This window comes from Tachypleus tridentatus, chromosome 2, assembly GCF_004210375.1.
Source record: "Tachypleus tridentatus isolate NWPU-2018 chromosome 2, ASM421037v1, whole genome shotgun sequence".
NCBI classification, from domain to species: Eukaryota; Metazoa; Arthropoda; class Merostomata; order Xiphosura; family Limulidae; genus Tachypleus; species Tachypleus tridentatus.
The window spans coordinates 17778754-17804632 of NC_134826.1; the positions used below are offsets into that span (position 1 = coordinate 17778754).

The following is a 25879-nucleotide window of genomic DNA, read 5'->3' on the forward strand; positions in this document are numbered from 1 at the left end:
CTTAAGCAATAGAGTAGAGGTAAGGCAGCCAGTCATTACCTCTCATTAGCTACTCTTGAGTTAATCTTGATTGGGATTGAACGTAACTTTATAACGCGCCCACAGCTGAAAGGGCAAGAATGTTTGTAGACAGGATTCGAATTTGAAACCCTCGAGTTGCAAGTTCTTAAAAACTCGGCCATGCTAGGCCCCAGTAAAGTTTGACTACCATTCGCTTGTTTGTAATCTTACTGTGATGTAATACCACGCATGATGTAATTCTTGATTTATTTGTTCTTTATTATTTAACTGGACACTCAAACTATCGCTTTACCGCTTCTTCTGGGGCGTTCTGCTAAAACAAACACCGTGAATGACAGTACAAAATTACGGTTATTAAGACATGAGGATCCCAGTGAATTGATAAATTTGAAGATGGGTGTCTCTGTGCATGGTTAAAGTTGATGTCGTTATTAGCTAGAAATGTGCATCTTTCAGCAATCTACACTGAGACGTTTCAGCTCATAGAAGCGTGTCACCTTGAGGCAATCTACACTGAGACGTTTCAGCTCATAGAAGCGTGTCACCTTGAGGCAATCTACACTGAGACGTTTCAGCTCATAGAAGCGTGTCACCTTGAGGCAATCTACACTGAGACGTTTCAGCTCATAGAAGCGTGTCACCTTGAGGCAATCTACACTGAGACGTTTCAGCTCATAGAAGCGTGTCACCTTGAAACAATCTACACTGAGACGTTTCAGCTCATAGAAGCGTGTCACCTTGAGGCAATCTACACTGAGACGTTTCAGCTCATAGAAGCGTGTCACCTTGAAACAATCTACACTGAGACGTTTCAGCTCATAGAAGCGTGTCACCTTGAGGCAATCTACACTGAGACGTTTCAGCTCATAGAAGCGTGTCACCTTGAGGCAATCTACACTGAGACGTTTCAGCTCATAGAAGCGTGTCACATTGAAACAATCTACACTGAGACGTTTCAGCTCATAGAAGCGTGTCACCTTGAAACAATCTACACTGAGACGTTTCAGCTCATAGAAGCGTGTCACCTTGAAACAATCTACACTGAGACGTTTCAGCTCATAGAAGCGTGTCACCTTGAGGCAATCTGCACTGAGACGTTTCAGCTCATAGAAGCGTGTCACCTTGAGGCAATCTACACTGAGACGTTTCAGCTCATAGAAGCGTGTCACCTTGAGGCAATCTACACTGAGACGTTTCAGCTCATAGAAGCGTGTCACATTGAAACAATCTACACTGAGACGTTTCAGCTCATAGAAGCGTGTCACCTTGAAACAATCTACACTGAGACGTTTCAGCTCATAGAAGCGTGTCACCTTGAAACAATCTACACTGAGACGTTTCAGCTCATAGAAGCGTGTCACCTTGAGGCAATCTACACTGAGACGTTTCAGCTCATAGAAGCGTGTCACCTTGAGGCAATCTACACTGAGACGTTTCAGCTCATAGAAGCGTGTCACATTGAAACAATCTACACTGAGACGTTTCAGCTCATAGAAGCGTGTCACCTTGAGGCAATCTACACTGAGACGTTTCAGCTCATAGAAGCGTGTCACCTTGAGGCAATCTACACTGAGATGTTTCAGCTCATAGAAGCGTGTCACCTTGAGGCAATCTACAAAACATCATAGTTTTAGTTGCTTAAAAATCACAGTATTAAACGCTTCAATAAATTGATATAATACATTATAATCGATTGTATAGTGTGCTTTTGATATTGGTAGAATGGGAGGAATTTCAGTATATATTCTGTCATTGTCCTTGGTGGTTTTGGTAAAGAATTGTACATAGATTGAAAGATTAATGACTACTTCGCTTAGTCATAAACCAATCTGCAACAGCCTTTCTCTCATGTTGTAGTTTATAAAGACAGGCGAGATGTTGTTCTATCCTTGTATGTGGAATGTTTCCAGCTTCACAAATGTAGATATGTAGATATCAATGTTAGATGTTAGTTGATAAACAACACTGGAGGTAAATTTCCTATCTTCCGAATGTGAACAAATTTTTGCGAGACAACTGTCTTTGAAATTTGGAACATTCACTTCTGAGAGCTAGTTCCGTTCCTTATAAGACAGTCTGACATGATCTGGTTATTAAAGAGGCTCCACACTCGCAATATGAGGGGCGCAGTTTCCAATTTTCGTCACCCAGCACACTCGCCATTTCAGAAGATAAAGAGTGACCCAAGAATTGGCGTTGGGTGGTGTTGACCAATTTCCTTTTCTCTAGTCTATCACTGCTAAATTATGGGCAGCAAACGCAATACGCGCTCGAGGAGCTTTGCGCGAAATTCAAAACAAACCAGATCTTTGTAGAGTAATTTTTAAGTGATGATTTTGGGAAACTGTCTTCTTTCTTATTAGTTTCTTGGTGATTTTTATTTTTCGTGTTGAAAGTGTTGCAATAAGATGTTTCGTCATAATTCTTAAAAACTGATTCGATGTGAAAAGGTGGATATCCGTGTTTAATTTCAATTATTTTTTACCTGTCAACAGAACGCAGGGTATATGTTGGTAAATTCGTGAAATATCTTACCATCAGACTCTTGTTAACGTTTGTTTGACGAGGCGAAATACAATTATCTCATTATTTACAAAGACGTCAAGTCCATTTCGCGTTTGCTGGACTATAGCATATTTCCTTGTATAATGATAAATATACAGTACTTTTTGTTTTGAATTTTCAACACTTGGTTTAATTAATTTAGCGTACCAAAATTTAAAAAAGTAACATCATTCACCAGGAATTCGAATGTTCAAACCTTTTCCTCCTGGTTTCTACGTTTCAATAGAATATCACGTTGTATTTTACATCTCCGTGTTTTCCAGTTTGTTCAGAGGACATGTTAACCTAACCGGATTTGTCATTCACTTCGGACCGGTTTGCATTCCGACTACTGGCATGTGGTTCCTAGAGGGTACATTCCTGTTGAACCCTACCTAACTCTAGAACTAATTGAAAGAGAAAAAAACAACAAAAAGCTTTGCCATAAAAAAATCATGAAACGTCAGTTTTGTTTCTAGACACAGAAGATGTAGAGAAAAATATGCATTTTCTACTATCTATATTGTTAGTGTGTATTTTTACTGTATATTGTCAGTGTGCATTTTTACTGTTTATATTGTTAGTATGCATTTTTTACTTCTATATTGTTTGTGTGCATTTTCTACTGTCTATATTGTTAGTGTGCATTTTCTACTGTTTATATTGTTAGGGTGCTTTCTTACTGTCTATATTATTAGTGTGCATTTTGTACTGTCTATATTATTAGTGTGCATATTTTGCTGTCTATATTATTAATGAGCGTGTTGTACTGTCTATATTGTTAGTGTGCATTTTCTACTGTTTATATTGTTAGGGTGCTTTCTTACTGTCTATATTATTAGTGTGCATTTTGTACTGTCTATATTATTAGTGTGCATATTTTGCTGTCTATATTATTAATGAGCGTGTTGTACTGTCTATATTATTAGTGTGCATTCTGTACTGTCTATATTGTTAGTGTGCATTTTGTACTTCTATATTGTTAGGGTGCGTTGTTCACAGTCTATATAGTTAGTGTGCATTTTTTTACGGTCTGTATTGTTAGTGTGCATATTTTACTGTCTATATTATTAATGTGCGTTTTGTACTGTCTATATTGATAGTGTGCATTCTGTACTGTCTATATTGTTAGTGTGCATTTTTTACAGTCTATATTATTAGTGTGTATATTTTACTGTCTATATTATTAATGTGCATTTTGTACTGTCTATATTGTTAGTGTGCATTCTGTACTGTCTATATTGTTAGTGTGCATTTTGTACTGTCTGTATTGTTAGGGTGCGTTTTTTAGAGTCTGTATTGTTAGTCCGCATTTTTTAGAGTCTATATTGTTAGTGTGCATTTTGTACTGTTTATGTTGTTAGTGTGCATTTTGTACTGTCTGTATTGTTAGGGTGCGTTTTTTACAGTCTGTATTGATAGTGTGCATTTTTTACAGTCTATAATGTTAGTGTGCATTTTGTACTGTGTATATTGTTAGTGTACATATTGTACTGTCTGTATTGTTAGTGTGCATATAGTACTCTCTGTATTGTTAGGGTGCGTTTTTTACAGTCTGTATTGTTAGTGTGCATTTTTACAGTCTATATTATTAGTGTGCATTTTTTACTGTCTGTATTGTTAGGGTGCGTTTTTTACAGTCTGTATTGATAGTGTTCATTTTATACTGGCTATATTGTTAGTGTGCATTTTTACAATATATTTTGTTAATGTATATTTTGTACTGTTTATATTGTTAGTGTGCATTTTCTCTATCTGTATTGTTGGTGTGCATTTTTTACAGTCTATATTATTAGTGTGCATATTTTACTGTCTATATTATTAATGTGCATTTTGTACTGTCTATATTATTAATGTGCATTTTGTACTGTCTATATTGTTAATGTGCATTCTGTACTGTCTATATTGTTAGTGTGCATTTTGTACTGTCTGTATTGTTAGGGTCCGTTTTTTACAGTCTGTATTGTTAGTGTGCATTTTATAATCTATTTTGTTAATGTGTATTTTGTACTGTTTATATTGTTAGTGTTCCTTTTTGTACTATCTATATTGTTAGTGTGCATATTTTACTGTCTATATTATTAATGTGCATTTGTACTGTCTATATTGTTAGTGTGCATTTTGTACTATCTCTATTGATAATGTGCATTTTTTACTGACTATACTGTTAGTGTGCATAACACGAAATGATTTAAAGGAAAACGAAAATGGATAATAATATAATAATAATGATAATAACCATAATAATAATAATAATAACCATAATAATAATGATAATAACCATAATAATAATAATAATAACCATAATAATAATGATAATAACCATAATAATAATAATAACCATAATAATAATGATAATAACCATAATAATAATGATAATAACCATAATAATAATAATAACCATAATAATAATGATAATAATCATAATAATAATAATAACCATAATAATAATGATAATAACCATAATAATAATAATAACCATAATCACACACTTTAGGCATCTACAATTTTCAGAACACTCTTTTGCGTCTATTTTATTCTATTTATTGTTATTATTATCTCTTCATTTGAAGTCATGCATGTTAGGCAGTTAATGTTTACGTGAAGTTGTGTATTTAATAACGTGTATTTTTTAATTGCGATAACCCTAAATACACCAAATAAAGTTATTCGTACTCGCCTTACATTACTCACTACTGCTGTTTATTTCATCTTGACAAATTACACTTAATATGTATATAAATGTGTGTGGGAGAGTATAAAATATAGATTTACTGATGAAATCTGTCTTTAGCATTTTGAATTTTAACAGAAATCATAGTTTTCGTGGCTACGTTAATTAAGCATTGGAACATATCTATTTGCTTATTGTCGAAAAACAATAATTTTATAAAGGGAGGGAATACATTTGGTGTGTTTTTTGAAATCCACGCTAGTCGTCCCTAATTTAGCAGTGTAATGCTAGAAGGAAGGCAGCTAGTCATTATCACCAACCTCAAACTCTTGAACTAATTTTTTACCAACAAATAGTAACACTGACCGACACATTGAAATACCGCCACGACTGAAAGAGCGATCAAATTTGGAGTGACGGGGATTTGATCTTGCGAACCTCAAATTAAGAATGAGCGTTTTAAACACCTGGCCATGCTTGCCTCAAGGAGAGCGTCTTAACCACCTGGCCATGTCTGCCTCAAGGAGAGCGTCTTAACCACCTGGCCATGCCTGCCTCAAGAAGAGGGTCTTAACCACCTCACCATGACTGCCTGAAGGAGAGGGTCTTAACCACCTCACCATGACTGCCTCAAGGAGAGGGTCTTAACCACCTGACCATGACTGCCTCAAGGAGAGGGTCTTAACCACCTGAACATGACTGTTCTCATTGTAATCGCTGTCAGTAAATACAACCTAAATATATATTATTTTGTGCTTATTTTCTGCAAGTTTTACTTTCTTATCTTTGTTAACGCTTTTTTATTTCCAATTTGTTGTTTGTTTGTTTGTTTTGAAATTTCACACAAAGCTACTCGAGGGCTATCTGTGCTAGCCGTCCCTAATTTAGCAGTGTAAGACTAGAGGGAAGGCAGCTAGTCATCACCACCCACCGCCAACTCTTGGGCTACTCTTTTACCAACGAATAGTGGGATTGACCGTCACATTATACGCCCCCACGGTTGAGAGGGCGAGCATGTTTAACGCGACGTGGGCGCGAACCCGCGACCCTCGGATTACGAGTCGCACGCCTTACGCGCTTAGCCATGCCGGGCCCATTGTTGTTTGTTCTACTTATAAATGTGAAATAAATTAAATGGTTAAAATCATTATAAAGGTTTCTGGTTAGTTCGGATAAACATCTTCCAGTTTTTAGTTAAAGAAGCGAACTTAAACAAATAGACAAACAATTTGTTTGTGTTTATGTTTCGTGTTCTAACAGCGAGTACTTGCTATATCCGGCGTGACGTAATTTTCTTTACTAGAAGTATTTTTATTATTACACCACGAACTTTAGGTATGATAACAAATCCGGTTAGTTTAATGTCATTTTCTTTGCCGACTATTTTTACATGTATCTGTTTAGGTTTGTTATTACACCACGAACTTTAGGTACGATAACAAATCCGGTCAGTTTATTATTATTTTATTTACCGCCTGTTTTTACTTGTTTCGGTCCACTGTAATTTCCTAAACTAGCTGTCTTTACTTGTTGCCTTTCCTTAAGCTCAGTTCTGTTGCTATGTAAAAACGTTGGGCGGACGCAGGAACTGATTGGTGTTACATTGCAATGGCTTTTGTTTTGTATTTACTTTTCTACTTATTAACCCCATTCAGTCCTTGGTGTTCTTTTTTCGTTAAGGCTTTTGTTTTCTACGGAACGTTTTCTTTTTGGAATGTACTTTTCTTGAACATCTTTCTAAGCAGCTCAATTAGCCCTCGTGTAGCTTTGCGCGAAATTAAAAATAATAACACCTTTCTTAAATTAAAAACAATAACACTTTTCTTAAATTAAAAACAATAACACCTTTCTTAAATTAAAAACAATAACACTTTTCTTAAATTAAAAACAATAACACTTTTCTTAAATTAAAAACAATAACACTTTTCTTAAATTAAAAACAATAACACCTTTCTTAAATTAAAAACAATAACACCTTTATTAAATTAAAAACAATAACACTTTTCTTAAATTAAAAACAATAACACCTTTCTTAAATTAAAAACAATAACACCTTTCTTAAATTAAAAAACAATAACGTTTTATTCTACTTTTTCTTCAGGCTAAATATTTTTTTTTTAGACCCAGACTTGATGAGAATAGACAAAGCTCAACTCCAAGGTACCTGTCACACCAAGTGTCAAGATTTTCTGGTTTTAACAATCCGGCAATGTTACACTTCTCTTTAATACTGATTACGCGCCAAACATGTCTTGAGTTCCAGATCCTACCAGAATTTTAATGTGAATTTTACAGCATATTTTAACAGTATAATTAGTCTGTTTTTTGTTGTTGTTTTGTAATGAGTAAAGAAGTTTATCATACTATAAGATATTGTCAAATACGCCATTGTGTGTATTTCTTAAGTTCGCGCTTGGTCGTCGTATGGGACTAACCAGCACTAAAACAATGAAAAGGCTTAGGTAATTCTTCATCGCAGTGTTACTATATCCTGATAGTGTGGATAACTGTATTAGCTAGAGATGTCATCTGAAAAACAGGTGGTAATCGCATACGATTCTTTCTACTCCACGTAACCAGAATGAGCGTGTGTGTTTTTCTTTTAGCAAAGCCACAACGGGCTATCTGCTGGGCCCACCGAGGGGAATCGAACCAGAATGGGACAATGTGAGAATAAACAGATGTTGTTGAATTTTTTCTATTTCTTTTCAAAATTTAAACCTGTAACTCAGACACGAAATACAAAAGGAACGATCCCACTGGTGAAACTCCACCAGGAAATATCCAAGATACGGTTGTGTTGGTAAAACTCAGCCATGAAACATGGGTGAAACGACCATATCGGAGAAACTCATGTGTGGAACAAATGTATTACTACCATGACATTGTCGTATTTCTTTAGTTTTCTTCTCACATTGTTTCATTTTACTTATATCTTTGATATAACGAGAGTATTTCGTAACGAAACCATGAAAACGTGTTGAATATCATGGAAGGAAGACATGTTGTTTAAAGACATTTCTCTTGTTGCAAAGTCCTGTAGTTTATGTCGAATCTCACATTAAACTGAAGTCACGGAGAGACGTTCTGGTTGATTTGTTTGTTTTGCAGAGCGAAGCCACAGTTGGTTATCTACTGTGTCCACAATGTGGAATCGAAGCCCTGATTATAGTGCTTAAGTCCGCAGACTTATCGCTATATGGTGAGATAGCGATAATTTTGGTTCCCAGTTGTGAGTACAATAGTTCACATGCAGAACAGCAGAGGTCGTGTTTAGAAAAACCCACTATAAAACATGAATTTATTTGGGGTTTATATTTGCGCTATCCTGCCTTGTGACTTAAGCATAAGTGTAAATAACCCACAAATAAAGAGTTGTTTACAGTATTTAAACTTAAAGATTTGTGCTTTTACTTCTAGTTTAACTGGTATTACTACAAAACAAGATATATTTTTACTCTTAGTTTAACTAGAGATACAACAAAGCAAACCGTAATTTCACTCCTAGTTTAACTAGATATACCACAAAGCAAAACGTAATTTCACTCCTAGTTTAACTAGATATACCACAAAGCAAAACGTAATTTCACTCCTAGTTTAACTAGATATACCACAAAGCAAATTAAGGCTGTTAAAATTTTATGAATGAAATTTTAATTTCCAAAATATAAAGACATTGATTTAATAAACAAAACATTATTCATCATATGTTGCGTACATACATTAATAAAAGACACATGTACCGGATAATCATAAAAAAAGAATAATATTTAGTAAGATAATATCTAAACACAAATTCTCTCCTGGGTGACACTACTTTATCAGAAACACGCTAAATGTATTACATTTGTGTTTACGTATTCTTACGTAGTTAATATATTACGAACAGCAGTGAACTACATCCAGAAGAGATTAGTTTGCAGTTGTTTCGTTCAATAATACGCTTCTTATATTCAGACTTTCATAAATAAAACATATGATTCTTTACTATGTTGTTGGTGATATCTAGTTCCCCAACAACAAATATGCTTTTGAAGATATAATAGATATATATGCGTTTGTTTAAAAATATAATCGCTTTATTTTTTGTTGTTTCCTTCGTTTCGAATTACGCACAAAAATACGCATTGGGCTATCTGTGCTTTGTCCATCACACCTACCGAAACTCGTGTAAGGTGTCTTTTAGGTTGAACATCAAGTAATGACTAAAATATCAATCATTATATGACATAATCTAAATAACTAAACAATTTTCCGCGAGAGGTTTTGTGTGTGTGTTTTTTTTAATTAAGCACAACGCTACACAATGTGCTATCTATGCTCTTCCCAGTAGGAGTATTGAACCATGATTGCGGGTGCTGTGAGTCGGCAGACATATTACTGTGCCACAAAGGAGAGGACGATAACCACTTTCTATTGTTATTATATGGGCTAAAAACTTTATAAGTCTTCAAATGTAATAATTATAACTCTTATGTTTGTTTAACACAAACTGGAGTTTATATTGAAACATTTATATAAAAGTAAATAAAACCACGACCTCTATCTCCAGACTTTGACCTTATTAGCTCAATATTTCACTATTAAAGCTTTGTCAGGAGCTATCGATATCCTACAAGTTCACTAATCCAGGTAAAACAATGTTGTGTATAATCTCTCTCTTTTGTTCAATAAGCCAGTTAAAACAATGTTATATATATAATCTCTCTCTTTTGCTCACTAATACAGGTAAAACAACGTTATATATAATCTCTCTCTTTTGTTCACTAATCCAGGTAAAACAATGTTATATATAATCTCTCTCTTTTGTTCTCTAATCCAGGTAAAACAATGTTATATATAATCTCTCTCTTTTGCTCACTAATACAGGTAAAACAACGTTATATATAATCTCTCTCTTTTGCTCACTAATACAGGTAAAACAACGTTATATATAATCTCTCTCTTTTGTTCACTAATCCAGGTAAAACAATGTTGTGTATAATCTCTCTCTTTTGTTCTCTAATCCAGGTAAAACAATGTTATATATAATCTCTCTCTTTTGCTCACTAATACAGGTAAAACAACGTTATATATAATCTCTCTCTTTTGTTCACTAATCCAGGTAAAACAATGTTGTGTATAATCTCTCTCTTTTGTTCTCTAATCCAGGTAAAACAATGTTATATATAATCTCTCTCTTTTGCTCACTAATACAGGTAAAACAATGTTATATATAATCTCTCTCTTTTGCTCACTAATACAGGTAAAACAACGTTATATATAATCTCTCTCTTTTGTTCACTAATCCAGGTAAAACAATGTTGTGTATAATCTCTCTCTTTTGTTCTCTAATCCCTCTTTTGTTCTCTAATCCAGGTAAAACAATGTTATATATAATCTCTCTCTTTTGTTCTCTAATCCAGGTAAAACAATGTTATATATAATCTCTCTCTTTTGCTCACTAATACAGGTAAAACAACGTTATATATAATCTCTCTCTTTTGTTCACAGGTAAAACAATGTGATATATAATCTCTCTCTTTTGTTCACTGATACAGGTAAAACAACGTTATATATAATCTCTCTCTTTTGTTCACAGGTAAAACAATATTATATATAATCTCTCTCTTTTGTTCACAGGTAAAACAATGTTATATAGAATATCTCTCTTTTGTTCACTAATCCAGGTGAAACAATGTTATATATAATCTCTCTCTTTTGTTCTCTAATCCAGGTAAAACAACGTTATATATAATCTCTCTCTTTTGTTCACAGGTAAAACAATGTTATATATAATCTCTCTCTTTTGTTCACTAATACAGGTAAAAACAACGTTATATATAATCTCTCTCTTTTGTTCACAGGTAAAACAATGTTATATATAATCTCTCTCTTTTGTTCTCTAATCCAGGTAAAACAATGTTATATAGAATATCTCTCTTTTGTTCTCTAATCCAGGTAAAACAATGTTATATAGAATATCTCTCTTTTGTTCACTAATCCAGGTAAAACAACGTTATATATGATCTCTCTCTTTTGTTCTCTAATCCAGGTAAAACAACGTTATATATAATCTCTCTCTTTTGTTCACTAATCCAGGTAAAACAATATTATATATAATCTCTCTTTTGTTCACTAATCCAGGTAAAACAATATTATATATAATCTCTCTTTTTTTACATTACATTTGATTATAATTTATTTTAATATATTTTCATAGAGAATTACGTTTCACTTTTGAAACCTTTCAAATCTGATTGGGTTCTATCCGTATCTCACCGATAGCGCATAAAATGTATCCTAGTTAATACAGACACCGTCTTTAGGTTGTGAACGGTTTACATGATCGATGTATTATACGGCGGATATGGAAAAATTATACGCGTGCAGATACGTAAATCGTTACGTGTTGCTTCCCGCCAGACTGTCTGTTTGATGTACAATAAAGGGTTAACCTGCTTTGTGGTACTGTAATTTGCTGGACGTTGTTTTTTATTGGTTTATGTCGTCCCTTCACTTTCGTCAGACTTTCGTCAGTAGTTTGTTTCTGATCGCATACTTCGTGCTTCAATAATTCAAGATAATAAATAGCGAACTTAATAATGTTAAGTTATAATGTCTTGTTATAATATTATATACAGATAATATAAAGAGCATAACGCATCTTATAAGTTCATCAATGTGCAAGAGAACAGGAAATAATATACTTAAACAATAAAAGTCTTGCAACAACCAAAACAAAATAAAACGACATGAGCCTCAAACTGGTCTCGCGTGTTTGTTTGTGTATTTTAATTTGTATGTTTTGAAATACCTACAGGTAACGTTTAAATTAGGGTAAATCGAGGGATGAATTTTAAAAGTGTAAAATTCTTGCACAAAGTTTCTGTAAAAGAATGAACGAACAGAGTCAAACGGAAAACAAAATTAGATTAAAACAAAACTAACTGTATTATATTATGCACTAAGTATATATAGACTGACCTTTCCAACGAACATGTTGCGTATTTCCTTAGTTATGTTCTCTTCAAGTTGCTTCTACCATTTTCTCTTGACTGAAAATAACCCAGTTAAAAACATTAAAAAAATGCTTGTAATAATTATGTATTTATCTACAATATTGTAACTATTATTTTTCGAAAAAACAAACATTTTTATCTGTAAAATTGGTATGCGATTAGAATAAGTGATATGTTTCAATTGTAAACGCGATTAATATTATGTCTGTAAATTTGGTGTAATTTACAAACAAAGAAACCTTTAATTTTCACACGAAGAAGCGACTTACCGAATTTCCTAAGTCTATCTTTAATCCGATTTTAAGCCCGGCATGGCCAAGCGTGTTAAGGCGTTCGACTCGTAATCCGAGGGTTGCGGGTTCGAATCCCGGTCGCACCAAACATGCCCGCCATTTCAGCCGTGGGGGTGTTATAATGTGATTGTCAATCCTAGTATTCGTTGGTAAAAGAGTAGCCCAAAAGTTGGCGGTGGGTGGTGATGACTAGCTGCCTTCCCTCTAGTCTTACACTGCTAAATTAGGGACGGCTAGCGCAGATAGCCCTCGAGTAGCTTTGCGTGAAATTCAAAACAAACAAACAAACAAAAAACCAAAAACAAAACTAATCCGATTTCGGTTTACCGTGCGACGTAATAACAATTAAGCCTTCAAAGGCATGACTTCCATCCAATGCTGAAGGTAAAATTGTATTACACTGTAATACTGTTATTATTAACATATCCAGTCTGTATTTTTTCTTTTGATCTGTCTTCATGGAAATCTATTAAAAACTTTAATCAAGAGTATATCCGTACTTATAGATTTCAAAGGCTACCAATTAACTTTCAAACCAACGGCTGCTAAGTACATCATATCGATTCTTCGAACTTTTGAAATACGTTACAGTAGCAAACCCATGGAATTCAAACTAGGCTATCATTATTAATGCGTATATTACCACGCGGGAGGCGTGTCAGATTTTACGTACCAGAGACGTCTATCAATTTCCTTTGGCCAATAAGGTATCCGTTTTCTGTACTGTAATGGCTGTTGTTAATATTCTGACCAATTGTTTCCTTGACTGGTTTGTATTCCAACGCCTCTTTTTTGTCATACAGGTTGAAAAAATAAATAGAGGGAGTTGCTTAGATACTAAAAGAATGGAGAAAGAAAACGTATATAAGAACAACAGGAATTCAAATTCTTAAATTTCAAGGTATAAAAAAGTTTATATCATCGAATCATTAGTCATACTTTTGTTGTTAACGACATTTTCGGCCGTAATTCCAGAAATATTTGATGTCTTTATTGCGCTATGAATGTGTAAGACATGACAGTATTATATTAGAGTAAAATGTTCAAATCTTTATTAGAAAAGGTCATTCAGCTAAAGACTCATTAAGAGTGAAAAATTGTACGCAAGTTATAAAAACCAAATAAAACATTGAATCCAAGTCAATACGTTGGTCAATGAAGAATTCGAAGTATTTTTAAAAAGAAGAGAAAAAATACAAGAACAACAAAGACGTATTATCTACGACGTTAACTTTTAAAACTGAAAATTATAATTAATTTAATAAAAAAGGCCATTGTTGTAAAGTTTGCATTTAACGGAATACACGAATATTCAAAAGCAACAATCAAGCCACTTCGTAGCTAATTGTATGAAACTTGATTTGAGTCATTAGAAATTCCTTTGAATAGATTTATTTTCTTGAAATAAATATATACTTAATTAACTGAAATACAGCTTTATGGATCATGAGTCATTTTAACGGTATATTTATTTCCGAAACAGTATTTGAAGTACTTTTTTGGACATGATAAAGTTAGGATAAACGAATTTATTTAGCTATATCTTACACAAACTACAAGATCCTTGGTTATTTTAAGCGTAAACCCGTCTCCATTACTGGAATCGAAACTCGAATTTTAGTTTACAAGACCCCAAACTTGCCTCTGATGCTATCGGTGGGAGGGCATAACTAGAAGAGTTAAACACCTTGTGTCTATTTCCCGACACGTGGCTGCACGAAAGAAAATAAATTGTTTTTGATCAGGTAATACACCTTCTCATAATAAAAGTTTAAAGGACAAACAAAGATATGACACTAATGAACAACTAGCACCGTTTTAAGTAATTATTACCATTTATAAGTAAAGTGTTTTACTTGAGATAAAAACAGCATTATACAATATTTTGTTACTATGGTGTAACCATCTTTAACAACGTAAATTAAATAATTTCTATCATGTTTATATCATTACGTGCTATCAGCCTATAATCAGATAAGGCACATTTTTTTCTCTCTCTGAATCGTACTTTTTTACCGTTTTACTTTTATCTTAGTCAGTGTAAAATTTAATACGATTCTATTGCATTCTTAAAGGCACACTTTAACGCCATGCTAAGTTTGTACCGACTCGTGCGATTGGTTGAACAACAATTGACCGTCCTTAGTTAGTCGTGAAATTCACTAATCTGAGGCATGATAATATGTCTTAAACCTTCCTTTACACGTGATAATCTCAGTGTTTTAAACCCTTAAACAAGAAGAAAACAGAGTTTGCAAAAACTTAAGTGAACAAACACAGTTCCCGATCGTCAAGGGAAAGAATGCATATGTAATAAATCAGTGTTCAGAATGTCATACAAGAACGACATAGCTCTGTTTTTCTTTGTCTAGCTGGTGGCAGACAGTTTTGTAGCGGCCAATAGGCTAGCAAGAGGTCGGGGCTTAGCAACGTTGATTTATTCTCTCCTAGCTAACAATACGGGACTCACTATCCCTGAAATTCGTACCTTAAAATTCTGTTGGAAACGGATGCTATCCTCAAACTGAGAAAACTGACGGACTGAAGTGAACGAACAATTTATCTTGCGTGGGGTGAGTTTATGCTATATTAACTATTAACTCGATATGACCCCCTTTTCTCCTTCTATTTCACCAATTTTTATTTCTAACCACATTATAAGTAATATATACATATGTATGTATGTATGCAGTATAGTGATCTATTATAATTTACGTATCTCTATTGTTTCGTCGAATAATTGAAAATATAACTCTTTTATGGGTCGCAAGAAAACAGATATTTAACATATGGAGGAGTTTTATTATCTTAACTGACGATCACATATTTGTGGGTAAGTTTCTGTAAGAACTCGGTAATACAGTAATTCAGTTCAATAACTCAGGAAGATTAGATTTGATACAAAGATAAACAAAGATCTTAGCATTTTAACACCTACAAGCTTTTCATGTAAAATAGCTAGGCATTTTAACACCTACAAGTTTTTCATGTAAAATAGCTAGGCATTTTAACACCTACAAGTTTTTCATCTAAAAAGCTGGGCATTTTAACAGTTACCACTGTTTCATTTAGAATAGTTTGGCATTTTAACAGTTGCAGCTGTTTTATTTTAAACAGTTTAACATTTTAACACTTACAAGTTTTTTCATCTAGAATAGCTTAGCATTTTAATAGTTACAACTGTTTCACTTAGAACAGTTTGACATTTTAAGAGTTAGATTTTTTTTATTAAGACTTCTTTTTCCAATAGCACTTTTTTGACGAAATTTCAAGCTTTAGGATAACTTTGCTATTGTTGTTTGTACAGCTTATAAACAAGTTTGTAAAGTTTCATTTAAATTTTGTCATATATCTGGTTCTTATCTATGTCAATGAAAGCGTTATTGATTTCAGCCTTAAGAATGATTTTTACATTCACTAAACTTAGAGTTGTTGTTTTTTTGCTTTCTGTAATCTGACAAACCAAACCCGTAAAGTATTTTAGGTTGCTAGTAGAAAGTAACATAACAAACACGTAAAGTATTTTAGGTTGCTAGTGGAAAGTAACATAACAAACACGTAAAGTGTTTTAGGTTACTAGTGGAAAGTAACATAACAAACACGTAAAGTGTTTTAGGTTACTAGTGGAAAGTAACATATCAAACACGTAAAGTGTTTAAGGTTACTAGTGGAAAATAACATAACAAACACGTAAAGTATTTTAGGTTGCTAGTAGAAAGTAACATATGAAACACGTAAAGTGTTTTAGGTTACTAGTGGAAAGTAACATATCAAACACGTAAAGTGTTTAAGGTTACTAGTGGAAAATAACATCACAAACACGTAAATTATTTTAGGTTGCTAGTAGAAAGTAACATATCAAACACGTAAAGTGTTTAAGGTTACTAGTGGAAAGTAGCATAACAAACACGTAAAGTGTTTTAGGTTGCTAGTAGAAAGTAACATATCAAACACGTAAAGTGTTTAAGGTTACTAGTGGAAAGTAACATAACAAACACGTAAAGTGTTTTAGGTTACTAGTAGAACGTAACATATCAAACACGTAAAGTGTTTTAGGTTACTAGTGGAAAGTAACATATCAAACACGTAAAGTGTTTTAGGTTGCTAGTAGAAAGTAACATATCAAACTCCGTAAAGTGTTTAAGGTTACTAGTGGAAAGTAACATATCAAACACGTAAAGTGTTTTAGGTTACTAGTGGAAAGTAACATATCAAACACGTAAAGTGTTTTAGGTTGCTAGTAGAAAGTAGCATATGAAACACGTAAAGTGTTTTAGGTTGCTAGTAGAAAGTAACATATCAAACCCGTAAAGTGTTTAAGGTTACTAGTGGAAAGTAACACATCAAACACGTAAAGTGTTTTAGGTTACTAGTGGAAAGTAACATATCAAACACGCAAAGTGTTTTAGGTTACTAGTGGAGTAGCATATCAAACACGTAAAGTGTTTTAGGTTACTAGTGGAGTAGCATATGAAACACGTAAAGTGTTTTAGGTTACTAGTGGAAAGTAACATATCAAACACGCAAAGTGTTTTAGGTTGCTAGTAGAAAGTAGCATATCAAACACGCAAAGTGTTTTAGGTTGCTAGTGGAAAGTAGCATATGAAACACGCAAAGTGTTTAAGGTCACTAGTGGAAAGTAACATATCAAACACGTAAAGTGTTTTAGGTTGCTAGCAGAAAGTAGCATATCAAACACGTAAAGTGTTTAAGGTCACTAGTAGAAAGTAACATATGAAACACGTAAAGTGTTTAGGTCACTAGCAGAAAGTAACATATGAAACACGTAAAGTGTTTTAGGTTACTAGTGGAAAGTAGCATATGAAACACGTAAAGTGTTTAGGTCACTAGTGGAGTAACATATGAAACACGTAAAGTGTTTTAGGTTGCTAGTAGAAAGTAACATATGAAACACGCAAAGTGTTTAAGGTTACTTGTAGAAAGTAACATATCAAACCCGCAAAGTGTTTAAGGTTACTAGTGGAAAGTAACATATCAAACACGTAAAGTGTTTTAGGTTACTAGGAAAGTAACATATCAAACACGCAAAGTGTTTTAGGTTACTAGTGGAAAGTAGCATATCAAACACGCAAAGTGTTTTAGGTTACTAGTGGAAAGTAGCATATGAAACACGTAAAGTGTTTAGGTCACTAGTGGAAAGTAACATATCAAACACGCAAAGTGTTTTAGGTTGCTAGTAGAAAGTAGCATATCAAACACGCAAAGTGTTTTAGGTTGCTAGTGGAAAGTAGCATACGAAACACGCAAAGTGTTTAAGGTCACTAGTGGAAAGTAACATATCAAACACGCAAAGTGTTTTAGGTCAGTTAGCAGAAAGTAGCATATCAAACACGCAAAGTGTTTAAGGTCATTAGTAGAAAGTAACATATGAAACACGTAAAGTGTTTAAGGTTGCTAGTAGAAAGTAACATATGAAACACGTAAAGTGTTTAAGGTTACTAGTGGAAAGTAGCATATGAAACACGTAAAGTGTTTAAGGTTACTAGTGGAAAGTAACATATGAAACACGTAAAGTGTTTTAGGTTGCTAGTAGAAAGTAACATATGAAACACGTAAAGTGTTTAAGGTTACTAGTAGAAAGTAACATATCAAACTCCGTAAAGTGTTTAAGGTTACTAGTGGAAAGTAACATATCAAACACGTAAAGTGTTTTAGGTTACTAGTGGAAAGTAACATATCAAACACGTAAAGTGTTTTAGGTTACTAGTGGAAAGTAACATATCAAACACGTAAAGTGTTTTAGGTTACTAGTGGAAAGTAGCATATCAAACACGTAAAGTGTTTTAGGTTACTAGTGGAAAGTAGCATATGAAACACGTAAAGTGTTTAAGGTTACTAGTGGAAAGTAACATATCAAACACGTAAAGTGTTTTAGGTTGCTAGTAGAAAGTAGCATATCAAACACGTAAAGTGTTTTAGGTTGCTAGTGGAAAGTAGCATATGAAACACGTAAAGTGTTTAAGGTTACTAGTGGAAAGTAACATATCAAACACGTAAAGTGTTTTAGGTTGCTAGTAGAAAGTAGCATATCAAACACGTAAAGTGTTTAAGGTTGCTAGTAGAAAGTAACATATGAAACACGTAAAGTGTTTAAGGTTGCTAGTAGAAAGTAACATATGAAACACGTAAAGTGTTTAAGGTTACTAGTGGAAAGTAGCATATGAAACACGTAAAGTGTTTAAGGTTACTAGTGGAAAGTAACATATGAAACACGTAAAGTGTTTAAGGTTGCTAGTAGAAAGTAACATATGAAACACGTAAAGTGTTTAAGGTTACTAGTGGAAAGTAACATATCAAACACGTAAAGTGTTTTAGGTTGCTAGTAGAAAGTAGCATATCAAACACGTAAAGTGTTTAAGGTTGCTAGTAGAAAGTAACATATGAGACACGTAAAGTGTTTAAGGTTACTAGTGGAAAGTAACATATGAAACACGTAAAGTGTTTAAGGTTACTAGTAGAAAGTAACATATCAAACACGTAAAGTGTTTAAGGTTACTAGTGGAAAGTAACATATCAAACACGTAAAGTGTTTTAGGATGTTAGCGGACAGTTATGACAATAAATAAAAATCAAACACATATGGTTCTGGTGGTTAAACACTAAAACAATTTAATTTTGTTTCCATGTTATACTTATAACCAGACCATTGTAAACTGTTGCGAGATCTAAATTACGTAACACAGATTTCTAAATCAGAGTCTTGGTAACTACCTTTTCCTTTACCAGTTTACTAGTTGTGTTACTTTTTAAAAGTTATATACACTAACTGATGTGAAAGATTACTTTTCAGTTAAAAACGTTGTAATGATACAGAATAATAAAGTGGAATACAAACGTATTGTTAAATAACCACTTTATACGTGATAGTATAACACAATAATTATTGTATAACTAATGAACTTCAAACAACAATAGGTGTTATATGCCTGTAGATGAATCAACAATTATGTTTATAATACTTCGATTTTTTCGTAAAGTAAGCTAGGGATATAAAGACATTTATAACGATTTGTTTTTGAGTGCAAAAGACCATTTAGGCCTTTTTATTCACTGATTGCCACATTTAAGTGATCATGGATTTGTTGCAGGATGAACCACGTTTATTATTAGTTAGATATACGTCTTATACTAAGGACATACCTAAACAATCTCGCAACTAGTGAGGAAAAACAATCGTGCCAGAAGGAGCTAACATTTCATTTTCACTTATAATTTTTAAAATTGAGATTATTTATTAACCCTCGACTGTTAAAAAAACTTAAATGACGCAAAAGAACACAAACCGTACAAGAGTGATAGTTTACGCAATGTATTGGATTTGACGCAAACGAAATGAACCGATGTTAATTGGATGAGATCTGAAATCGTGTACATGTTAGTGGCTGTTTGGTTAAGAACAAATACTATAAGCTAAACCATAATGTTATAAAACAGGAAACATCATATACGTATTATTTATGCACCAATCTACGAACATAAGATGTGTTATATACAAGCAAAGATCTGAATTAGCGTAACATACATGCTCCAGATGTGTCAAAAATATATAACAATTTCTTGAACTTTTGAGAGATTGTTTTACTAGAATATATTATGTTGTTACTTTGTAAGTTAAAACAAAAGCGTCACTGAATTTTGACTTGCTGTAATGGGTTTGAAAGACGTAGCAACACGTCAGAAGTAGTGGTACAAATAAATGAAGATTTTCCACCTGCTTAGTAAAGCCTTAAGCAAATTTTGTTTCAAGTCCAACATAATATTCTTATGAGATAATTAGCAGATGATTAAAAATTCAGTTCGGTTTTAAACTGAAACCGCTTTTCCTTCCCGGAACCATGCCACGTGTTTCGTGACGTAGAGTTCTCAGTTATAGAAAATAAACGTGAAGATGTATCCACGTGAGATCATAAACCTTTAACAGTAAAAACAAATTTTCCTTATGACACAGAAAATATGAATAAAACGCCCTTTATGCACGCTTTAATATGCGGGAAATTCGAACAAAATTAATAGATTTTTTAAACAGTCAGTAATTTGCTTTGAAGACATCTATTTAACTTTAGATGTGTTATTTTAACCCCAAATTTACTATTCTTAATCTCCATATAGTGTACCACAAAACCACTATAATACACCTGATATAACAAAGTATATTTTAGCTCTAGGAGGTTTGTAATATCTGTATAGTGTAAAAATGTTAAATGTTAATAGAATAATTCAATAACATAAGTTAATTACGAACTCAGGTCAAAGCAAGCGTACTAACATAGTTAAACCTTCAAAACATGAACACAAGTATCAAATAATTCAGTGAAGGAAAAATAAAAACAAAAGAAATAGAGAATGTAACATAACTTGAGGATAACGATCACAAAGATGGTGTACAAAAGTAGAGTAGATAATAACTTAAAGATCATACTACAAAGATGGTGTACAAAAGTAGAGTAGATAATAACTTAAAGATCATACTACAAAGATGGTGTACAAAAGTAGAGTAGATAATAACTTGAAGATCATATTACAAAGATGGTGTACAAAAGTAGAGTAGATAATAACTTGAAGATCATACTACAAAGATGGTGTACAAAAGTAGATAATAACTTGAAGATCATACCACAAAGATGGTGTACAAAAGTAGAGTAGATAATAACTTGAAGATCATACCACAAAGATGGTGTACAAATGTAGAGTAGATAATAACTTGAAGATCATACTACAAAGATGGTGTACAAAAGTAGAGTAGATAATAACTTGAAGATCATACCACAAAGATGGTGTACAAAAGTAGAGTAGATAATAAATTGAAGATCATACTACAAAGATGGTGTACAAAAGTAGAGTAGATAATAACTTGAAAGGCAAGGTCTTGTAGCAGTAAGAAACCACAAACCCCCACTTGTCTTGACGTGTACTCGTGAGACGTTTTTGTTATATTGCTGACGACAATTTGTATGAATTGATGTAAAAATAACGTTTGTGATGGTGTTATAGATTATGGATAACTCATTTTTCATCATTGAGGCTTGTACTAGGACAGGTGCTATCTGATGATGAAAACAGCGTTACCAAAACAAAGGAGCTGAAACAACTCATAAAGACTTTATCTTTCAATGTATCATAAAATGTCGTTTTCTGTTTACACTTAGTATACATTATTACAACGAATCTGCATGATATATATTTTGATATTTCTATATCGATTTTCAAGCAAATGGCCAGCTTAAATTCGCCCTTATAAAGATTAACTTTAATTTTGTAATAACTATAAATAGCTGTAACCGGCAGCTTAGTTTCCTCTTAGTTTAAATACGTATATACTAGGAATACATAATAAATGAAATAATTCGAGAGGAATAGCTTCTAGCTGTCGGCTGCATACCGATAACTCCAAGGCTTGAGCACGCTTTACACTTTCAGATGTGGTGATGTTATAACCTTGGTAGTCAGCTCCACTGTTTGATTAAAATCTCTATAGATATAGAATGTTGCTGACTAGCTACCTTCTCTACAATAGGGATAACCATGTGTCAACTCTGGAGTCGCAGGGCTTTTTGTTTAACCACGTGTCGCATAAGAGCTGTTCAGATTGAAAGTACCAAAATAATTAGGCTTATCTCTATCACACACATCTAACAGCTGATGCAGCTTTTCATTTTTTTTGTTAACGTCCGAGATGTCTGTTTTCAGTGAACACATTGACATATATCGTTATGAAAGATCACACATAAAGATGCATGTATATGGAACATCATGCCCATCAAGGCTACGCTCACTACTTATATTGCTTTAGCGTGACTTGAATTTGTTTTCATAATTTTTGTTCCTTTCAACCGAGACATGTTTTCCCCACGAAATGCTAGCCACGTACCGTGTGCAGTGAAGGTTTAACGTGCTCTATGTCTTGCATGACTTTAATGTTTAGATATAGGCAAAACCAGACAGGATAAAGTGTATTATACCTGACTAGTTTTTCAATAACAGTTCTCAGACTTTACGAATACATTTGCTTCGAAATAAAGGACGACAGAGAAAAAAATAGCTTCCATTCCTTTTCCATATATTTATGAATATGTAGCCGATGACAGTAATGTTTACGATGCTACCATCTATCTACCCACAGATAGATTGACTGATATAACGTGTAAAACATTGTGATAAGTTCTAGAATTGCTTAATATGTGAATTCTATTCTCAAACCATACGTTCTCTTCGCTTATAATTTGATTAATAATACACATGATAGACACGAGTGATTGTAAGATAAAAACACAATTCATAGATTTATTCGCCACGAAATTAAGAAGTGATTTCTCGCTCGATTTTTCAGTTGGAGTAATGTGTCATTTTGTTGTTTAATACATGATGTTTCTACAATTTGGTTGTTTAATACATAATGTTTCTACAATTTGGTTGTTTAATATATGATGTTTCTACTATTTTGTTGTTTAATATGTGATGTTTCTACTATTTTGTTGTTTAATATGTGATGTTTCTACTATTTTGTTGTTTAATATATGATGTTTCTACTATTTTGCTGTTTAATACATAATGTTTCTACAATTTGGTTGTTTAATATATGATGTTTCTACTATTTTGTTGTTTAATATGTGATGTTTCTACTATTTTGTTGTTTAATATGTGATGTTTCTACTATTTTGTTGTTTAATATGTGATGTTTCTACTATTTTGTTGTTTAGTATATGATGTTTCTACTATTTTGTTGTTTAATACATGATGTTTCTACTATTTTGTTGTTTAATATATGATGTTTCTACTATTTTGCTGTTTAATACATGATGTTTCTACTGTTTTGCTGTTTAATACATGATGTTTCTACAATTTGGTTGTTTAATATATGATGTTTCTACTATTTTGTTGTTTAATACATGATGTTTCTACTATTTGGTTGTTTAATATATGATGTTTCTACTGTTTTGTTGTTTAATACATGATGTTTCTACTATTTTGTTGTTTAATATATGATGTTTCTACTATTTTGTTGTTTAATATATGATGTTCCTACTATTTTGTTGTTTAATACATGATGTTTCTACTATTTTGTTGTTTAATATATGATGTTTCTACTATTTTGCTGTTTAATACATAACGTTTCTACTATTTTGCTCAAAAATGTAAAAAAAAGATATATACACTTTCAAGATTAAATATTTTCTGAAACTATATATGTAAAAACAGCTGGTTTGGGTTGAGAAAATATTTTATGTAGAGAAGCGAACAACGTTTCGACCTTCATCGTCAGGTATTTTCTCAACCCAAACCAGCTGTTTTTACATATATAGTTTTCTCTACAAGTGGGTTTTCTCGACATCACTGATTTTCTGAAACTGTTTCCTTAAGATTAATTTTTATTCATCACTATTTTAAACTGTTGAATTTATTAAAATGTTTATTATTTACTCCAAATTGTTTCACGTACCACTTAGTAAGATATTAATCACTGACTCCAAATTGTTTCACGTGCCATTTAGTAAGATATTAATCACTGACTCCAGATTGTTTCACGTATCATTTTGTAAGATATTAATCACTGACTCCAAATTGTTTCACGTACCATTTAGTAAGATATTAATCACTGACTCCAAATTGTTTCACGTACCATTTAGTAAGATATTAATCACTGACTCCAAATTGTTTCACGTACCACTTAGTAAGATATTAATCACTGACTCCAAATTGTTTCACGTACCACTTAGTAAGATATTAATCACTGACTCCAAATTGTTTCACGTACCACTTAGTAAGATATTAATCACTGACTCCAAATTGTTTCACGTACCATTTAGTAAGATATTAATCACTGACTCCAAATTGTTTCACGTACCACTTAGTAAGATATTAATCACTGACTCCAAATTGTTTCACGTACCATTTAGTAAGATATTAATCACTGACTCCAAATTGTTTCACGTACCACTTAGTAATATATTAATCACTGACTCCAGATTGTTTCACGTAAGATATATTCTGTGGAGAAACTGATCACCTACCCTCTAATTATAAAGTTCAATATGATAATACCCGTTTCATAACTATTTTTAATTCATTACTTACTTACTGGTATCGTTCGTTTCAGTCAATAAGGAAAACAGTTTGTAATTTGTAATTCTCCTGCGGCGAGTTCATGATTTTGTCTCACCAGTGATATTGATTATTTGCAAAGAAACATAAATAATAACACAAAATAAATATTTTGGTAGAAGAAACAGTATTTGTTTGGTAAATTATACAAAATATAATCCACCTAACTGTTTATTTTAACACGTTATGCTGTACTTAACGACGACTAAAACGGTTAACGTTTCTCATTACATATACAACTGTACATTGTTATATAAACATTAGAATAATGCTGTTTATTTTAATACTGGCTTATTATGTTGCGTATGAACACATAAAATAAACGAATCTCACGTGTGAGTGCCAGGAACTACTTTTTTGACTAAATGACATTACTACTTATTCGTAAATGAAATTATACGCGTATAACAATGAATAGAGTTGCAACAGTAACTCTTTCAAGCAATTTAAAAACTGTATATATATTTATATATATCAACTGCATAATTTTAGTGGGATTTTAAAACTATTATATGCTATTGTACCATTCATTAATAACACAAAATTCCAGTTATGTATGCTTACAATGATTATTTAAATACATAGTTTATATTATGCATATATTTTTATATGAAAGAGGTGTTGGAAATCATGTCCAAAAGGACTGTGTTGGTTGACAACAGAGATATTATTGTTGTAAGTATTGTTCCATGACGCTTAACATAAATATAACACAAAAGAATTATAAAACATAAAGATAACACAAGTATAAAACATAAACATAACACAAAAGAATTATAAAACATAAAGATAACACAAGTATAAAACATAAACATAACACAAGTAAAAACATCAACATAATAAAAGTGTAAAACATAAACGTAACACAAGTATAAAACATAAAAACAAAACAAATATAAAACAAAAACACAAAACAAGTATAAAACATAAACATAACACAAGTATAAAACATAAACACAAAACAAGTATAAAACATAAAACAAAACATATATAAAACGTAAACATAAGACAAGTATAAAACAAAAACACAAAAAGTATAAACAATAAACATAACACAAGTATAAAACAAAAACACAAAAAGTATAAACAATAAACATAACACAAGTATAAAACATAAACATAATACAAGTATAAAACATAAACAGAAAACAAGTATAAAACATAAACATAATACAAGAAAAAACATAAACACAAAACAAGTATAAAATATAAACATAACACAAGTA

General features: G+C 32.4%; 1 protein-coding gene across 2 annotated transcripts in view; it reads left to right on the forward strand.

Annotated features, from left to right (window-relative positions):
- Nucleotides 1–25879, forward strand: part of LOC143238829 (homeobox protein abdominal-B-like) — a 62424-nt gene that overhangs the window by 9992 nt on the left and 26553 nt on the right. Inside the window, exon 1 of one of the 2 annotated variants that reach the window (XM_076479414.1) lies at nt 15023–15106. The exons of the other annotated variant lie outside the window; for it this stretch is intronic. The gene's annotated coding sequence lies outside the window, so the exon portion shown is untranslated. Of the gene's footprint in view, nt 1–15022; nt 15107–25879 lie in introns of those variants that run through there. 2 annotated transcript variants of the gene reach the window in all.